The sequence below is a fragment of the Uranotaenia lowii genome, chromosome 3 (genome assembly GCF_029784155.1).
Source record: "Uranotaenia lowii strain MFRU-FL chromosome 3, ASM2978415v1, whole genome shotgun sequence".
In the NCBI taxonomy this organism is placed as follows: domain Eukaryota; kingdom Metazoa; phylum Arthropoda; class Insecta; order Diptera; family Culicidae; genus Uranotaenia; species Uranotaenia lowii.
The window spans coordinates 315,149,909-315,168,457 of record NC_073693.1 but is presented as its reverse complement, the minus strand read 5'-3'; positions in this window follow the sequence as shown (position 1 = coordinate 315,168,457).

Here is an 18,549-nt window from a genome sequence, read left to right as displayed (position 1 = left end):
GCCAGGAGAGTAAGGATTCATGATTCGATTGGAGCGAGCGTGTGGATTGAAACACTTAAGGCTATATTTATTTTCCATTTCTGGACAGTTTTCATATAGCTTTTTTTGTTGCTTGCTTTTGGTTTTCCCTTAGAAAGAGAGAAGGAGCACCGGACTTATTGTGCGAAAATTGGATGACACCACACAGTAGCAAAAGGGAAGTCTATCGTAAATCGAATTGCATTGTTGCAGCTGTCTTTTCCTTTAATTAGGTACTCGGGCCAGTTGTGACCTCATTACTAGCGAGTGACTGTTTATTTACATTAATTGGATGATCTGTACTAAAGCACATCCGGCGAGAAGCGATTCGAAGAAACGTGGAAGAAAGTTGTTCGCGATTGAAATAATTAGCACCCAATTGTTCACTGAACTGAGAATTTAAACACCCTACTTGTTCCTGGTTCTTAGAAAGAAAAAAAACGGAACAATTGATGGTTATAAGAAATAGAAAAATATCAAATATTAATGTGAAACTTTTTAAATTTGGAAGTTCCTCGCTAAGATTTCTTTTCCACATTTCCACATTGCATTTGGCATAATTTTAATAATGATTATAATCATCGAACATTGTTGTTCCAAAAAAAAGTAAGTATGTACGAAGAAACATCTATTAATATATCAGCTACAATACGCGTCTACTAGAAATATGGTTTTTTGGTTCTAGTTCTGACCCATAAGCTCGATCAGGCCAACCAAAAAAAAAATGTTATGTTATGTTATGCTGCAAATCCAAATCATCAAATTCTTCTAAACCAACTTTATGATTTGGTGTAACTTTTCGTGGTTGAAGGTTGAAGTTTATGGAGCTTACCAATCAGTGTTATTTTTTATAACGTGAATGAAGATTCAATATTTGTTATTCATAGATAGGAGGGTAAAAGTCGTTGGAATTTGGCAAATCCCGTGGGGGTTGTTCATCGATGTAGCTTTTTTCCCATATAGCCAAGCCATTGTAAACTGTTTGTGCCATCAGTGCCAATGTCGTTGTTATTGAGCAAATTTTTCGACTCAGCTCCAACCATCTTGGATCGTCGTCGACTGTCGTCGCGGGCAAAGAATGTTTCAGCCCTCAGGCGACCATTTAAAAGGGAGCCTGTTGAGGAAGAAAAATTCCAAAGAAATGAAACTCCCGGAAAATTATCTACCCTCGCAAGTTTTCCGGCACGAGCTCCGACTTCGATGTAATGTGTTTATGGTGTCGTAAAAAATAAATTGATAATTGGTGAAGGTCGGGGAAGAAGGAAGTGACTACTCTCTCAAAAGCAGAATGGTACCATTTCTTGTTGCGAAGAAGACCGAGTTACCGAGAAGGAGGAAAAAAAACTGATTCTTTTCGCGCTCTAATGGTTGATGGCGACGATGGAATCATTGCCAGTCGAGATATGGAGATAGCTTGTTGAAGAGTCTAGAAAAGTTTTGTTTTCAGCAATTTATCAACTTTCTCAATAGCTCGTTTGTCACTGGCAAAAGGGGAGAAAGAAAAAATGATATTTTGGTGCCGCAGCCACAAGGAAGAGTTGAAATTGCTGGTAGATGTTTTCGAGCTGAAAACTTTGATTTTCTATCGCACTTCCGTATTGTCAACAATATTTTTGATCGTTTCAATTTAGTGAAGTACCTCCTTTGAGAGAAATTCAAAAAGTTTTAAAAAAAAGTTTCTTAATTTACAATGAGATCTGGAAACCTTGTTTGCTGTTTTGTTTTTTACAAAAAAAATCACAACAGTCCACGAAAGTTATTTTTTTTTATAATATACAATGAATGATTTCTGTCAGTCTGTATCATCCATTGAATAAAGATTAAAGAATTATGTGAAAAAAGTGTGTTATGTAAGGCTTTTATAGGAATTTTTCACTTCATTGGCATAGTTTTTTTACAACTTAGCAAATAAATGTATTCTCAAATCTCATTCATCACTCCATAATATAATGTTTCCCCAGAAAGCTAGACTTGTACCAAGATTAGAGTTCTGATTATCTCGTATTCATTCTAGAGTGATTCAAAATCTAAGAAAAAAAAATCCGAAAAAAGCTTGGGAAAACCCAGCTTCCAAATGCTCTAAAAACTTCACTTAGTATCTAAGAATAATGAAACTAGAAGCTAGGTGTATGTTACGTTCGAGGATACTTTTTTTTTGAATTGGTGTAAAAATCTTAATTTTAAAACAATTAACCGCTATAATTGTTTCAGTAGCGGTTAAAAAATTTTGAAAAGTGGACCGAAAAATTGATACATTTACGCATCTTATAGTTCTTAAAATACGAAATACAGATTTTTTAAGATTTATCAAAGGTAGAAGTTTTTGGATCTTTTTTATCAATTCGAAATTTTTCAGATTTTTTAACATTATTATTCAACTTTGCTCTGGAACTTTGCTCTAGATTTTTGCAATAAAGTTATAGTCATCATAAATTCTATTTAATACCGGTTCTCATGGTGTAATTATATAAGCGCTACGATACTATACCAAAATATGACAAAGTTGATGAGACTTAGCGATTTTTGCAAATTTGCCTCTACAGTTTACAACGTTGGCTCAGTTAAAAAACAAACAAAAACTTTTCGTTTGTAATCAGTTGTTTAAACCAGAATAAAGTTTTTGAACATCAAGTTGAAATGTGATTTGCTAATTAAAATAGCTTTGTAATAACTAGAGTCAGCTATTCATGAGATTCTCTGATTCATCCTTTAATCATATATCACTGAAATCAAAAAATTTTCAATAAACGAGTTTAAATTGTAAGTTCTTTTTCAATTATTTCTTAGGTTTACGCGGCTTTATAAAGTGCAAGTTAGGAGCTAAAATTATAAGTTCGTTATGATATTAGTTTTATCTTCAATATTATTAAAATGCTCTTTTAAATTTGAGCTGTTCATCACCTGTTGGAAAACAAAGTCAGCCAGCTAACTAAAAAAAAGATCTAATCCAGGTATAGGTTTCGTCTAATAACAAAAACAAAAATAAGTTCAATTTCCTGAAAAATACAAAAATAATGAAATTCAAAAACACACATAAGATTTAGAATGACTAAAAATACTTTAGAATGGTGTTAAATGACAAAAATAACAAATAGATCAAAAATATTAAACTTCATAATTTTTTTAGAAAAAAAACCTCATTGTGCATAGAACTTGATAAAAACAATAAAAAGATAAAAAAATTTCAAAATTTTACAAAAACATTACGTGATTGACGATAACAATGGTTTAGTTTTGATTTATATTAAAGTGGTGTTAAAACTCGATCGATTCAGGCACGGTTAAATTTTGGCAAAACAAAAATTTCTGGCGTGTAACAAAAAACAACTTAACGTAACAGGCCAGTCTAAAAGAACCGCTTTCAATTGTAAAGGATGCAACAAAGATGTTTTAATATTTAAAAAAGTTAGAAAACGCCATACAAAAGTTTATATTTCTCGTCTAACTACATCAGGGTGGCAGCCGAAATTTCAGCTTAATTGGACTTGATGTAGGGGTGCCTCAAAGCGTTCAAGTCAAAAATGACCAAAGGGGAACCAAAGGAAATCCAAAAAATCCCAATGGGAGACCCCGATTTGCTGGAAATCAACTATTCGACCAAAGTTTTATGGTGAATCGTTAAAAGAAAGCTTGAGTAACTATCAGTGAGCTAAAATTTGAATAAAAGTGCCGATGATTGATTCCAATCAGGAAAAGAATGTGAAAGGTTAAATTAAGCACTATTCGAAAAATTTTGATCGCATAAGTGATGAAGAAGGTCAATTCATCTGTTTTATTTGTTCGGCTGAAAAATAGCCAGGCCTGATTTCATGTCTACAAGGTAAAAAGCTACCAATCGGTAAAATTAACAAAATACGGTGGTCAAATCGAGCGCGAAATATTTGGACCGCTAGCGGGGAGATATTTAAAAAAGACTTTGTAAATGATAGCAAAACGAGCTTTTCAGCGTGTAGGGGAGGAGCGGGCTATATGCGCCTATTAAGCAGAACACTGATTTAATCAAATATCACATCGAATATGTGTACAAAAACTATATATACGTGTGCAGGCATCTGTTTTCTATACAATAGAGTAATTTTTATGTTAACATTTTCTTCTGTTTCCAAGAAAACGATTTTATTGTAAGTGTTGTCAAAAATGCCGAACCTCAAACCGTGCGGGCTAAATGCGCCTATTAATGTTTTGAACAAAATTTCTGTTTTTAGGCAATATTTCCGTATAATTTTATTGAAACTGCTAGAAAGTAATAATTTCCGTACGACAAAGCTGAAGTTTTATTAAAATCTATGTATATTATAATTTAGTGGAATAAAACAAAAGTTAGGGTTGCCATACTATTGAGGCAGTTCATCCATGAGAAAAACTTTATCAAATCTGTTTTGAGATCTTAATTCTCTCTTAAGATGTTGTTCAGAGCTTAGATTTCAAGTTTCAATGATAAAAATCATTTATTTATTCTATTTAACCTGTTATTTTAGGATGGAGGCATTTTACAAACATGATGGGGGCATACAAAAACACTCTCTTATTCCACTAAATAATCATTATTTAACGTCCACAAAAGCTGAAATATGTTTAATTTCTTAAGTTAATTTGAGTAAGAAACAAAAACCATCCTAGGTTATGTTTTAAACTTCTTTACGTATAATTTTTAAAAGTCGAAATATAACATCAAAATGTATCAAAACCTTGTATGAATTTTAAATTTTTTTTTGAGTTTGTAGATTCATAAAATTCTTTCTTGCCTTATGTTCTAAGCGTATCACCCTCAAAATGCATTGGTCAGATAAGCTGTCTAGTCAGCCATTTCATCAAACAGCCGTAGGGTCATTTAACCCGATAGGCCCATTTAGGAAACCTTTCCCCTACATAGTAGGATTCCAGCCAGAAACATTCCGTTGATTAATCTCGCCTGGAGGATCCGGGAATATTTAAAAAAAATGGAGGACTGCCTGCTCAATTTGCCATAACTTCGATAAAATTCGAAATTTTGAGTAATTCAAAGGTTAAGCTTCAAAAATCAGAAAACTTTTTTAAAACTTACCTTGATTTGGAAAAAGAGTAATTCATAGTAGGTATGCATTATAGATGGCAAAAATTCAGGCCAAAATTTAAAGTCGATACACTTCTTCACTTAACGCTATCTCAAACATCACTTGAAACTCAGCACAAAAATTTGCACATGTCAACATTGCTCTTGGATTTTATCGACTTTTTTCGGCGAGTTTTAATATTGCAGTGTATTGTCTTATATATAACACCGCAACCAGCGAGACCGACCGAGGCGACAAAGAGGAAAATGGCATAATCGAGAGAGAACGGCACCAGTATGAGAGAGTATAAATAAAGCATCCCGTCTCCTAATAAGCTCAGTTTAATTCTCACCGTTCAATAAAGCAGTCACTAGTTGTAGTAAACAACGCTCGTGTTTTTATTTGGTACACCACAAATATAAAAAATCAATTTTTACCAGTTGTCCAGACGTTTCGAGCTACTCTGGCTTTCGCTCCTCTTCAGTGGACACTTAAATTATATTTTTCTTTAAACATTCAATCTTAATTTTAATTTTTGATTGGAACTTACATATTACTGGCCATCGTCTAAACTACTTTGATTTTGGACAATTTGTTTAGTTTTTCGTTTACATTTGTTTGTCAGTGTCTGTGTTAATTTAGCAATGACAGGGTCGTAAGCAGTTTTAAAATTCAATGAATTCCTTTGTCTATTGACTACATTATCGTCGCCTCTTAACTTAATATAAAACGTTTCGGTTGTTATCCTGGCGTTGTATCCAGCGACTCTTTCCAAAATTTTGGTGTTTTCAAATTCAAATAAATGTCCATTATCAAGACTATGTTGCGCTAAACCTGTGCTTATTTTTTTTTGTAGATACAGTTGTTTTATACGTTTTTCTAAACACTGGCTAGTTTCACCGATGTATGATTTCCTACATTGTCCACATTTAATTTCATAAACAACATTTATGCTTTTGTTCTTTGGAATTTTGTCTTTTGTTTTTGTGAACATCATGTTCTTTACCTTGTCTAACGGTTGAAAAGCGACATTGATATCGAATTGCTTCAAATATCTTGATAACTTTTCTCCCAGACCAGCGCAGTATGGAATGGTTACAAAGTTGGTCATATTTTTACTAGAAACACTCAAACTATTGTATATTTTGTGTTTTCGTTCTGCTTCTGTACATTTGTGACTAGGTTTGAGGTATAATTATTTACTTTAAGTATATGTTTAACTGTTTTTAGGGTATTTTCCCTGTATTTTGTGTGAGTTAGCTTAATTGCTCTATCCACTAATGTTACGATTGTATTTTTCTTATGCGAAAATGGACTAACTGAATTGAAGTCCAGATAACAAACTTTTTCATCCTTCAGGAACCATTCCGTTGTGATGTTATATCCGATCCTCGGCGTAGAATCGTATCGAGGAATTTAATTTTTCCATTCACCTCGTTTTCAATGGTAAACTGGAGCCTCTGATGAAAACCATTGAAAGCGCGCACGATCTCGTCCTGTTCTTCACTTTTTGCAGCTACCAAACAGTCATCTACGTACCGTTTGAAAAACACCGGCACGATCCTATAGCTCTAGAGAGGATCGAACAAGCTGCTCTCGCTGGTCTGCAAACACAAGGGATCGTTGATGTCATTCATTATTTTCTCTCATTAATAGCTTCGAAAGAAAAAGTCTTACAAGACTGTTGTTAACAAAAACGACAACACGATACTACTTTCATTTGAAAAAAAGAGTTGTGCTTAAAAGCAGCAGGTTTTCCAGACATAGATATATCAAAATGGACCTTTTTAAACTTTGCCTTGTGGACTTATTCACCTATTCAATTTATCATAGTTTTTATATTTTTTACTGTTGACAACAGAGATTTGAGATTATTGATAATGTTAAATTTTACCCGGTTATGAATTAATGTTCGAGTTGCAAACTTTTTGTAAAAAGACGGAAAATTTAAAAAGAAATTAAACAATTTCTCACGTCGAGTTCAAAACTTTGATATTCAACAATACCAAAAATACCGGTTTTGGACTTAAAATCTGCATTCGGTATTAGAAAAATATTCCCGGGATACCGATTTTCGGTTTCAGTATTACTGGTATTATTATCAAAAATTCCTCGAAATTCCATTCAATAATTTAGAAAGCAAATAAAGTGGGGAGGACGGTTAGCTTATGATTTTTCACAAGAGGGGTAGGGTGTTTCCAAAAATTTCACGTAAGAAACGATTTCACAAACACAATCATCAGAATCATAGCAAACCAATTAACTTATTCAAAGTTTTTTTTCTTGTCACTTTTCATTATTGTTATTTTTACATCAATCTTGGTTTCTATATATCCGAGTCTCATTTTAGAAGAAAACAAATCATTTTCTCAAAAATTTAAAATTAAAGATCTTGCAAAAAGGGGGAGGGAGTTTTGTAGGAAATCTTACTACTCCTTACCAGAGGGGGAGGGGTCTTGAAATTTTAAATTCGTGCTAAGTAATTAGTGAACGGGCCTAATTTGATGAATAAAACATTTGATCGTTAAAAGCATTATAAATGTCCAGAAATGTATAAGAACATGTGTTCATAATAACCCCGCACTGTGGGGCTGAACCTATGAAAGTTGTGATAAAACTTAATTTTTCATTTCTTGGATAAACATTTTCATATTAATATTTTTGGATACGAGATTGATGGCCAATCTCAAATATATCAAAGATTTAGAAAAATTCGATATGTTGAGCAACTTATTTAGTAGGAAAAGTTAGGGTAATTTTTTTTTTTGAAAAATGAGGAAATACTATCTCATCTCTCATCTTTATCGCTCTAAAGAAAATAATCTGTTCAAGATAAACGTTGTATTTGGTATACATCTAATTTGAAATTTTATAAATTTTTATACATTTTGAACATATTCAATTTACAAAATATATTGTCCTATTTATAGCAAAAATAGTTTATTTTAAAGTATAGTTTTTCAGCAAAATTCCGCGTCGAATAACTTAATAAAATAAAGAACTGAGTTTCAACTTTATGGTAAAACAAAAAGTAATTGCTAATACTTGCTAATGAAGAAGATATTCAACTTTTTGTGAGGCATGGATTTTGTGTTTACCATGAAATTTAACATTTTTCTCAATAACTCGTTCTTGTAATGAAAGCCTACTGTTTAGTGTGGGTTCTTTAAAAAAAAAACAATTAGCTGAAATAATACCATTAATTTCTTAGTTTAATTAATGAAAAAATCAATTTCCTTACATAACTGAATTTATTTTATGCGTAATATAGGATATTATTGTGGAGCTAATGTGAACATCTCAATTTTTTTTCTAAACTATTCCAAGGCAATATACAATAACAGACATTAAATTGCAAACAGGTTTATGAAAAGCTTTATTATTCATCAGTACCCATGTTTAAGTATTTTTCATATTTTTTTAACTTGTACTATAACTTGCACAAATCTAGATAGTTTTTTCAATCTTGAAATTTGAAACAAAGATGTAAAAATGTTTGATCTTATACCAGGCTTTCGTTTCGTCAAAATCGATAAACGTGATCAAAAATGGTGCCGAGTAGAAAATGAGGTTCATTATCGTCTAGCAGACGATTCCGTTCATTATTGGACGTATGTTTGTATGGAAAACATCGTATTCCATGTGTTCTTGGTATTTTCTTCCACAAAATAAAAATTTATCACAAAGAATATACATATTTTCATACAAAATTGAAACACGCTACGCTAACTCAAGAATCAGCTAGATCATCTCAAATTTTACACTGATGCTTGGTGGCTCAAAAAGCATCAAAAAAACATATGGGGGCAAAAAGTCATTTTTTGCAGCGGTCTAATAGCTACTCTAGGGTCGATTTTTAGTTTTCCTTGTACTGAAAATAGTATCGATAGCAAGTATTCACATATATTAACTTATATGAACTTGAATTTTATGCGGAAAATATTGGAAAAGCAAAGTAACAAAAGTCAGAAAACGGCTAAATTTCTTCTTTTTTTAAAGCCTAAATTTTCCTTGACACTGAAAAACGGCCAATAAAAGGACGTAGCAGATTTTTTTTTTGTTTCGATTATAGTCGTTTTAACATCTTTATGTCATTTGCGACTCATATCAACGATGAAGTTGGCGGACAAGTCATTGAAAAACTTATCCGGTACAACTGTGATCGATGTTTACTCTTGGGCTCGAACTCACGGACATCGACTCAGAAAGCAACTGATTTGCCAACTGAGCTATATCAAAAGCCCCTATTGCAGATATTGTTTATTGAATTTTGTAAGCAATATATCTAACAATGAAATAAAATTATTTTAGTTAAGTACATTAATATGTATAAATACATATATTAGTAAAAACTATTTGATATTCTTTCAAAATAGATAAATTGAAAAACGATAAGATAACGAAAAACGATAAAAACGAACAGATAAAAGCAACTATTCTCATATTTTATCACTGATTAAAGATATTAAAGATACAAAACATGCAAGAAAACTTTAAAACTATCATCACTGAAACCAGCACTGCTTCTTTTTCAGATTTCTACATACGTATTAAACACATCTTCACGACAAAGCTATTTTGTTTATCGTGTTGCCTATAGTATGAATGGTTTTACGATAAGTTTTTTATTCAATTTCAATATTTTATTCAAATTCAAATGTATTCCGAATTTTGAAATATTCCCTGAGAAAAATCTCTTCAACTTTTGATTAGAAATGAAATGAATATAAAATGAATATGAAATTTGATGCGTTTTGGATAAATTAAGAAGGAAATTTGAAAAAAGAAACGTGATTTTTTACACAAAACTTAAAGATAAAATTTTTTGGAAACAACCCATGAATTATTCTCGCGAATAGTGCGAAAGATTGAGCGTGTTTTAATCTTAAATACAGAGAATTTTCAAACATGTAATTTTTTTCGTTTTGGAGTTATTATAATCAAGATAAGGTGAATTTTACCGACGTATGTTTTCAATGTTGTGCCTTTCAAAAATGAATTCCAATATTTAGTTAGAACATCATCAACTAAACGATTAGATAGCTTTTGTTATCGTGAACATTTCACCCGAAGACATCAAACCTCTATGAGCTGATTTAAAGATGTTACGAGGTTTTGTCCAGCAAAAAGGCTTTTCTGCAGAACATTAAACATTGTCCAAATCGATTTTCGTTTCACGGAGTGATGATTTTTTTAAACATCTAATAAAATATTTTTGAGCCGTTTCAAATAAAGAATATAAAAAAAAATCTAATTAAATATCATTAGGGGTTTTAAACTGATCGGAAACAGCATGGGAACATTAATCGGATGTCAAATTAAAACTGTTGGTACTTTTTGCCTTTTTGTATTCATTCATCCCACACAGCAGCGCGTATGGCATTTGTTCGGAATTACCCAACTTATCCCTACTACTTAACTAAGACCGGCTGAGCTGATATTTGGCACAGGCCGTTTTGTAGGCCAACCCACTAAATTTATATGGTCGTTTTTACACCCTAAGCTACATATGTACATTTGATAAAAATACAAATCGATTAGTGTACGCTGTACAGCATACTGAAAAGAAGTTAATATAAACAAAAACCAAAGATTTTACAATAAATAAAATGAATTCCCTAAAATTTTGGATGAAAATATAAATGAATTTCGAATATTTCAAGCTGCAATAAAATTTTGATAACATGATATACATCGCATTGTTCGGCAGATCGCAACAAAATAGAATAAGAATGAAAAAAAAAACTTAAGAATTGAACTGATTTTCACAGGAATGCGAAATCGATCAACAGAATCAGTTAAATTTTCCAAAATATATCCTAACTATCAACAGTTTCATCTGGTAAATTGTTACGAAGAGTTTGTTCCAACCCTGCAGCACTTACCCAGTGCTGTCAAGAGATTCTGAAGAGAGAGCAATCAGTCTGGACGTACAAAGAGAAAAATGAGTTCCACGTGGTAAGGAAAAGTGATTTCTAATGAACCCTCTTACGTTTATCTTGGCGGTTTTTCCTCGTGCATTGACTTGACATGAGGTATCGGAAAGGGTACTATTTGTTCGTTAGCTGTCAAATTTGGATTTCAAACATCAATATTTATGTTTTTGCATCAAAAGTTTATTGAGTTTTTATAAAACCTGTAGAAAATTAAATAAAAAATGATTTTTTTTCTTACCTTTTTCGAACAATGAAAACTATTGGAACAAAATAGGGATTTTTTGGAACAAACATCTTAACACATTAAGGGCCTTAAATGAATCTGAAAAACGCCGAATTTAGAATTTCTTTGTGTTAGTATGTATGTGTATAAATGTGTTTCATTTTGTAAAACCTATGTGGAAAGGAAAAGGTAAGCTTAGAATTATTGTACATTAAATTTAAGGCTTTTTTCTAAATATTAAAAAAAATATATAGCGTATTTGGTCCGCAATGTATTAATAAGAGGACAACACAGTTGTTTTCATTGACAAAATTATATTTCTAAACGGATTCATAATTCAAGCATTAATCAAATTTAAAAATGCATGGAACCACCATTTAAATTTCAAATTTTTCGAAAATTTGTGAGATGAGTTCCAAAAACATTAAGTTTTTTAAAGTTACGCAAATGACAAGGTATTTATTCCGGTTCTACCGTGTTATGCCTCAAGCCTCACCCTTATATTGTTATTGGTTTCTACCTACTGTAATAGTGTCATTTACCTTTTGTTTTTGATTGAGATGAATGACCCCTTCCAAGAAAAAAAGGATACTAAAAAGGGTCACAACAATGACGCCATGAATTATGCAACCTACATCGGTGACGCAAATTCGGGAATACCAGAAAGCCCAACGCCACTTTTTATTGTACATATAGAGGGTAGCCTACACTTCACGATGCGAGCTTTCGACATTCAAACTTGACGACAAAGTGATTGAATTTCGTTTGACTTGCCACGCCAACAAATGCCAACGACCTACATCCATAAAGGAATCAGTCAGTTGGTTTCGCAGCGAGCGGACCCGCGTCAGATACCACCGAGCACATTGCCCATTTGTCCATTTGCTGTGTGGCTTGAAATTGGATCCCTTTAAAACAACGACGGTGGTGACGACGAGGACGACGACGTCACTAGCACCAGAGAGAGAGTTGGTTGCAACAGCAGCACAGCACCGTTGAAGGGTAAACATCAGATGATTTCCACCCGCAGGTCATCTTGTCCCAATCGGAGGGGTGATCGTTGCTGGAAGGAAAAACGTTACTTGGGAAAATCCAACCAGTCCATACACCGCACCCAGGTCGTAAAAACTCGTTTCAAAACAGAGAGGAAGCACGGGGTTTTTCACACAGCAAATTCCTGCACTCAAGTTTTCCTCTCTCATTCGGAGAGAATTTCTCACGAGTGTGTGAGAGTGTGTGTGAAGGGTATGAGTCGGGTCGGGACAAACGCGAGAGAGAAAATCGTTTGGAAAATCCTTTCGCTGCAATGTGAACGTTCGCCGAAGGGCTTCGGGATGCTGTCAGTTGGCATTCGGGAGGTTCGGGAGCAACAACTTTGGGACGGATTAGTGGGTGGTTCGGGCTTTGGGGTTCGGCTTTTTCCTCGCAGTGGCCTTCGATGGGCCGAATGCGTCCGAGGGCTGTCAGTTTCTGTTCGAACTTTCCTCGGTGAGGACGTCGTCGCTAGCGCGCGTTCGTTCGACTGGTTTTTGGAATCTATTCCAGGTGAACTTGGTGGTTGATCCCTGAAAAAAAGTTTGGTGTACTGGTCAGGATTGCTGGATGTTGGTGTTCTTGTTGTTGATGTTTGTTGGGGGATCTCCGCCACAGGTGCTTGGCCGTGCGGCCTGTTGAGGTGGGTTCAGTTGAAAGTCGTCGGGGTGTTTCCTTCAAGTGCGGGAAAAACGGTTCCGGTTTGGGATTTGCTTGATGTTTTTTTTTGGCTCCTCTCCTCCTGGGTGATGATGATGATGCGGGTGTCGTTCCTCGCGGGAAAACTCGGGTTGGAGAGGTGTGAAAAAATAATTGCAAATTAAAGAGGGCTCTTTTGCCTTCAGGGGCCATTGGTGTTTTTTTTTCTACAATCGCGGTTCCGGCAGACCGGGCAAAGTTTGTCGGCAGTTTCGGGAGCCTGATCCCGGGTACTTGAAGTGTCCCATCGGGGTTAGATTCGCGCGGGATAAGAACGAGGAAGTGTGGAGGTGTGTTTTTCGCTACTTCGTCTTTTTGGAAAATCGCTCGAGCGAACTCGAGTGTGTGGAAATTGTTTTTCTTTCGACTTGCTGTGCGTCCTTCTGTGGGAAAAATCATTGCGGAGAAGAGCAAAATAGTAACAACAACAGAGCAAAAAATAAACCTACGAAGCACCCTTGGAGTACTCGAGGAGCTTTTTTCCTCCCGCTTTATTTTGATTCAAGGTGTGCTCGAGTGGAAAAGGCGCTTTAGCTCCCGGAAAAAGGTACCTCCTCCCATGAAACGAAAGCCAGATACGAGTGAAGTGCAAGGGGTAGATTTGTGACCGGAAGCAGCAAAGAAGCAAACGGAAAGCTTTCACTCATAAATCCTCATAAAATTGTGAAACATAAATAGGTTACGTAAATAGAAAAGGGGCTACTCCTTCGGCTAGCTCCAAACAGTCACCATCGACAGTGAACAGAAAAACGTACTCGCAAACTCCCCGAAATAAAAAAGAAAAATCGTTGAGGTGAGCGTGGCAAAATTCTCACACAAAGGAAAAACGGAAAATAATATTACAATAAGGATTAAGTGATTAAGCAAAGTGCTGGGGCATTCTCCCCGAAAACCCTCTACAGGGTTTTAACAACGTCGACAAGTGGTGAAGGCTCAATTTCGTGCCGTTGAGCATTTTTCCCACACACGCTTCACTTCGCGAAACCTACCCTAACTACCCCGTTTTAATCCACCACGAAGCAGAGGAAAATTGTACTATTTGCGTTGACCGGTTCAAGTGTTCCTCGTGAGGCTAACCACACAAGAGAGCCTGAGGGCGATTTATTATACATACCGAAGGCCATAACCATAGGAGGATCTCGTGAGCCGAAGCCATTGGCCACTCCCAGAAGGCCCAAAGTCGGTTCCCGGGAGGGAGGCAGGGAGGCTCTCCCGGATTTTGTTTGACCGCGCTAATATACTGCCGAAAATAAACTTCCGGGGCAAGGATTCTTCTTTGCAAAAAAACCCTTTCCGTCGAACTCCTACCGAATGAATGGAAGTGTTTAATTCCAGGGGTTGAATGAAAACTTAATCACCCAGTGAAATCGAAAAATCAACTTAAACCCAACCAAACCAAGAGTTTCATCAGTGGCTTTGCCTTCGCTCGATTTTGCTTGTTATTGGAAAAACGAAAATAAACCATTACCGTTTCATCGTTAGTGACTGTCAGCGTCAGTCATTCGTTCGTTCGTTCGTTCGTTCATTCATTCATACAAGTCAGCACAATTTAGAGGAATCTAAAAATAAAAACCACCCACCGAAATACCGGGAAGAAGCGAACGAAAAAGCCGAATTATAATCCTGCTGCAGCTTTCGCGATTTGTTCTTGTTTTATGCTGGAAAAGTAACACGGACGGATGTAGGCGGTTTAAGCATAAGGCTTCAGATGTAAATCCAACATATCTCTGCGGAGAAACAAAATCAAAAAGGTAGGTTTTCGATGGAAGAAATTCGAAACCAACAGTGCCGGTAGCGTTAAGAAAATAAATAAACCGCACCAAGTGTTTCGAACGAAATTGTCATTATGGCTAATCCGGAGCTTTTTAAATCATTCGTAAAAAGTTTCTGCACACTTAAACGTCTAAGGTTCTCTTAACTTAAACAACTGTAACATGGAAGAAACTGGAGGGTAACCCTGGGTCGCAATTAAGAAAAATCCTTATGTTCAGTTACTGAAAGTGTTGAATTTTAATGTGTGTACTTTACATTTAAGAAATTTGTAATATATAGGGGAGAGTGGGCTACCGTTGGCCAATTTGAATATCTCAGATGCATGTTAAGATAAGAATCTCAATCCAACTGTCATCGCCGTCGCTTTGCGTAAGGATATTTTTCTATTTGTTGTTGACTTAAATACGCATCATATGCTTCTTTAATTTATCCAGCTAAAAAAAAAAAAATAAAAAAAAACTACTTACATTATTAAACAAGCACCCCCAAATTGCATCAATGGAGAACCTAAAGCGCATAACAAAAATATGCTCATACGTTTATCATCTTAGTTTTGTCATGTCGTGAAAGAATCGCGTAGAAACGGAATTTTTGATGAAACATCAATAAGTCTCACAAACGCAACCAATTTGCCACATTTTGTGGGGTATCTTGGGCCACCTATATATTTATGTTTTTATACACATACATGTCTTAAAATACGTTTTCCTTATTTGTGATGTTTTCTTATGGCTAATGAAGAGTGACGAAAAATATTTTGTCCATCCTGTATGAGAAATTTTGTGAAAACGTTCGCGAGTCAGGTTTTTGAATCTATCTGATCATACACAACTCACTTAAATTTCATCTTTTGAAGTTGCTTTAAAATAACAAATGAATTTTGAAATTCCAGTTTTGGGTCAACTCATAAACTTTGCATTATTTGGTCAATTTGATTTAGTGGCCCATGACTCCCATTTTTCAAAATCCAAAAAATATTGCTATTTTCAAAAACAGTCAAAACTTGAGGAAAATAACTTAAAAAAAAAAATTAAAACCCCCAATTGAAAAAATTTATGAAACCATACAATTTTTTTATTTTCATTCTATCTTTTCTAATCAAGAAGTTATGGAACAAAGAAAAAAAGTGGCCCATTATTCCCTACTCTCCCATAATGATATGAAGGGCAACCTACTTTTAACTGTCACGTATTTGCTCTCATATGTTTAAATCATCACCACCAAATGGATATGATATATGTATTTAAAGAGTGAATTCGAAAAAAATGCAACATTTTGTCTTATGAATAATTTTTGAATTCAATGTGTACCTAAACAAAATTTGATGAAAATTTGTCAGTGTTTTTTGAGATAGCGTCCAATACTGAAGATCGTTAACAAAATTTTTCGAGCAGATTCGAAAAAAAAAAATCAGGAAAATGTTGGCAGTGGGAGACTCTAAAACAACTATTTGACCAATATTCACATGATAAATTGTTAAAGAAGTTTTATAGGATCTGTAAAAGTCAGCTTAAATTTGAATAAAATTGAAGATGATTGATTTAATGAAGTGAGGAGAATCTGAGAGGTTTTTTCAGCCTCATTCAGAAAATATGAATAGAGGAAATGGTAAAAAAGTCAATTTTCTTAACTGGTTCGTCTGGATGACTTTTAAATTATTCTATGTTAATTTCTTAAAGATAGAAAAGCTGCCCACTAGTAAAATTAACAAAATACGGAGGTGAAATCGTGCGCAAAATATTTGGACTTCATGTGGGATGATATTTTGAAAACTTTCGTAATGGACTGAGAAACAAACTCTTTAGCGGTCACCTGACAGGATTCCAGTCAGAAACTTTTCGTTAACAAATCTCGCCTGTATTTCCCGGAGATAAACAAGGAGAAAAAAATGAAAAGTTTTTATACCTAGTACTTGAGCAGGCTAATGATCTGTGGAATCTGCAGTCTTAGTCTTAGTCTAAGTCTTTCATAACAATTGACACGCCTAAAATACAAAGAAGAATGCCTCCAAATGCGACTGTTTTCTCTGAAAAGCATTCAAGAGGTCCCATAAAGTTTAAACTCTGTTAAAGTCGGATCTGGAATCGTGCCATAACGCAAAATCAGTGGTGGAGTGATAAAAAGTCAAATATGTTGTTTTTGTGCCGAAGGAGGACAATTGGCTAAATTTATCAACTTCGACCAAATTCGAAACTTCGAATTATTTTGAAGATCTAATTTCAGGAAACAGAAAACATTATCAAAAATAACCTTGATTTGAAATAAAAAAGATGGTTTAAAGTACGCATTATAGATGGCGGAGGTATTGCTCAAAAATTAAAGTCAAAAAATTTCTTCATTGGACGATATCTGAAAAACCACTTTACAGAACATCACAATAATTTGCAAATGTAAACATTACAAAACCAGGTGACTTCGCTGAAAATTTCATCAACTTACATTTTTGCCTTCAAAATTTATTCAAAAATCAATGTGTTGCTTTTTTCGAATACACTCCTGACATCAACTTTCGAGCTTCTTAATTCTTCATATTCTATTAAATTTCAATACAATCATAAATTAAATTTTTAATTTATATTACAGCCTTCAATGGATTCTCGAGCAGGCTTTTATGGCAAAATGAAACCTTATTTTGCAATCACGCCTTGAAAGTAAAATTAGCTATATCTCGAAACAGGAAAGTCTTATAAATATCAAATGTTGTCGAAAAATCCACCAAACAGTACAAAACAATAATGCTGTTGTGTTTATCAATTTTAGAAATTTTTATTTTCGAGTTATTGAACTTTGTTTGTTAAATTTCACAAAATGTGATTTGAAGATATTTTTCTACTACTTTAAAATGTTTCTCAAATGAAATAAGTACTAAAAATGATTTATTCCAATATGACAATCATAAGACTTGAATATGAACTTCATAATGCCACTTTTCAAAGCAAAGTAAACTCTCAATTTTTGTTAAGAAGAAGTTTTACAAAATGTATGTAATGAGTATAATTGATCCCTAGAGTCCAAAAAGATGTATTTTTCATCTAAAGGGTTCGTGATCATTGGTTATCATGAAATTACTAATATCTGAGCAATGCCTTGTGTTTATCGAAAAATTATCTAGTTGAAAGTAATCTGTTTAAACTAATATTACATAAAATAGTCAACGGACCTTTTTTCTTCGAAAATTATTAGTTTTTTGCCTAGAGTCAGGAAACTCTGTATAAGAGATCAAGTCTCCTTTAGTAAATGATCAAGTCTCATGCAACTCGAAAAATATTACAATTTTTTAGTCCCACGAAAATGCTTCTAGCTCATCTACGAGTTCATATATCGTTCTAACTTTTTAAGTATATTGACTTGAAATTACACGCTTTCAGAAAATGCAAAAAACGGCAATTTCCTAATTTTCCCCAAAGATATGATGAAAATAAGAAACAGGGGATCAAGTATTCCCGGATACCTTGTTAATCCCAAATGTAGGTTTCACTAAAACCTTTGTTATGCATTTTCAGCCAACGTTTCAAAACGAGTTTTGAGGTTAAAATGATGCCGTTTTTGGGTATGATAAAGCCATAATTTGGCATCGTTGTACTTTCAAAAATTTAGGCATTGATTATACGAATCTATCGAAAAATTTCACATTTATTCCACATTTATCGGCTTAGATATTCATCAACAATAACCCGAGAAGAGGAAAACCACAGGAGACACACATAAAACACACTTATAAGAGACATCAATTCTGGATTGAACCGCATGTCCCGCAAAGTATTAGGATGAACATTTTTATAACCATGATCAAATGCGTGATCTGAATCAAAAGAGATTACTTTAGCTGATCTGC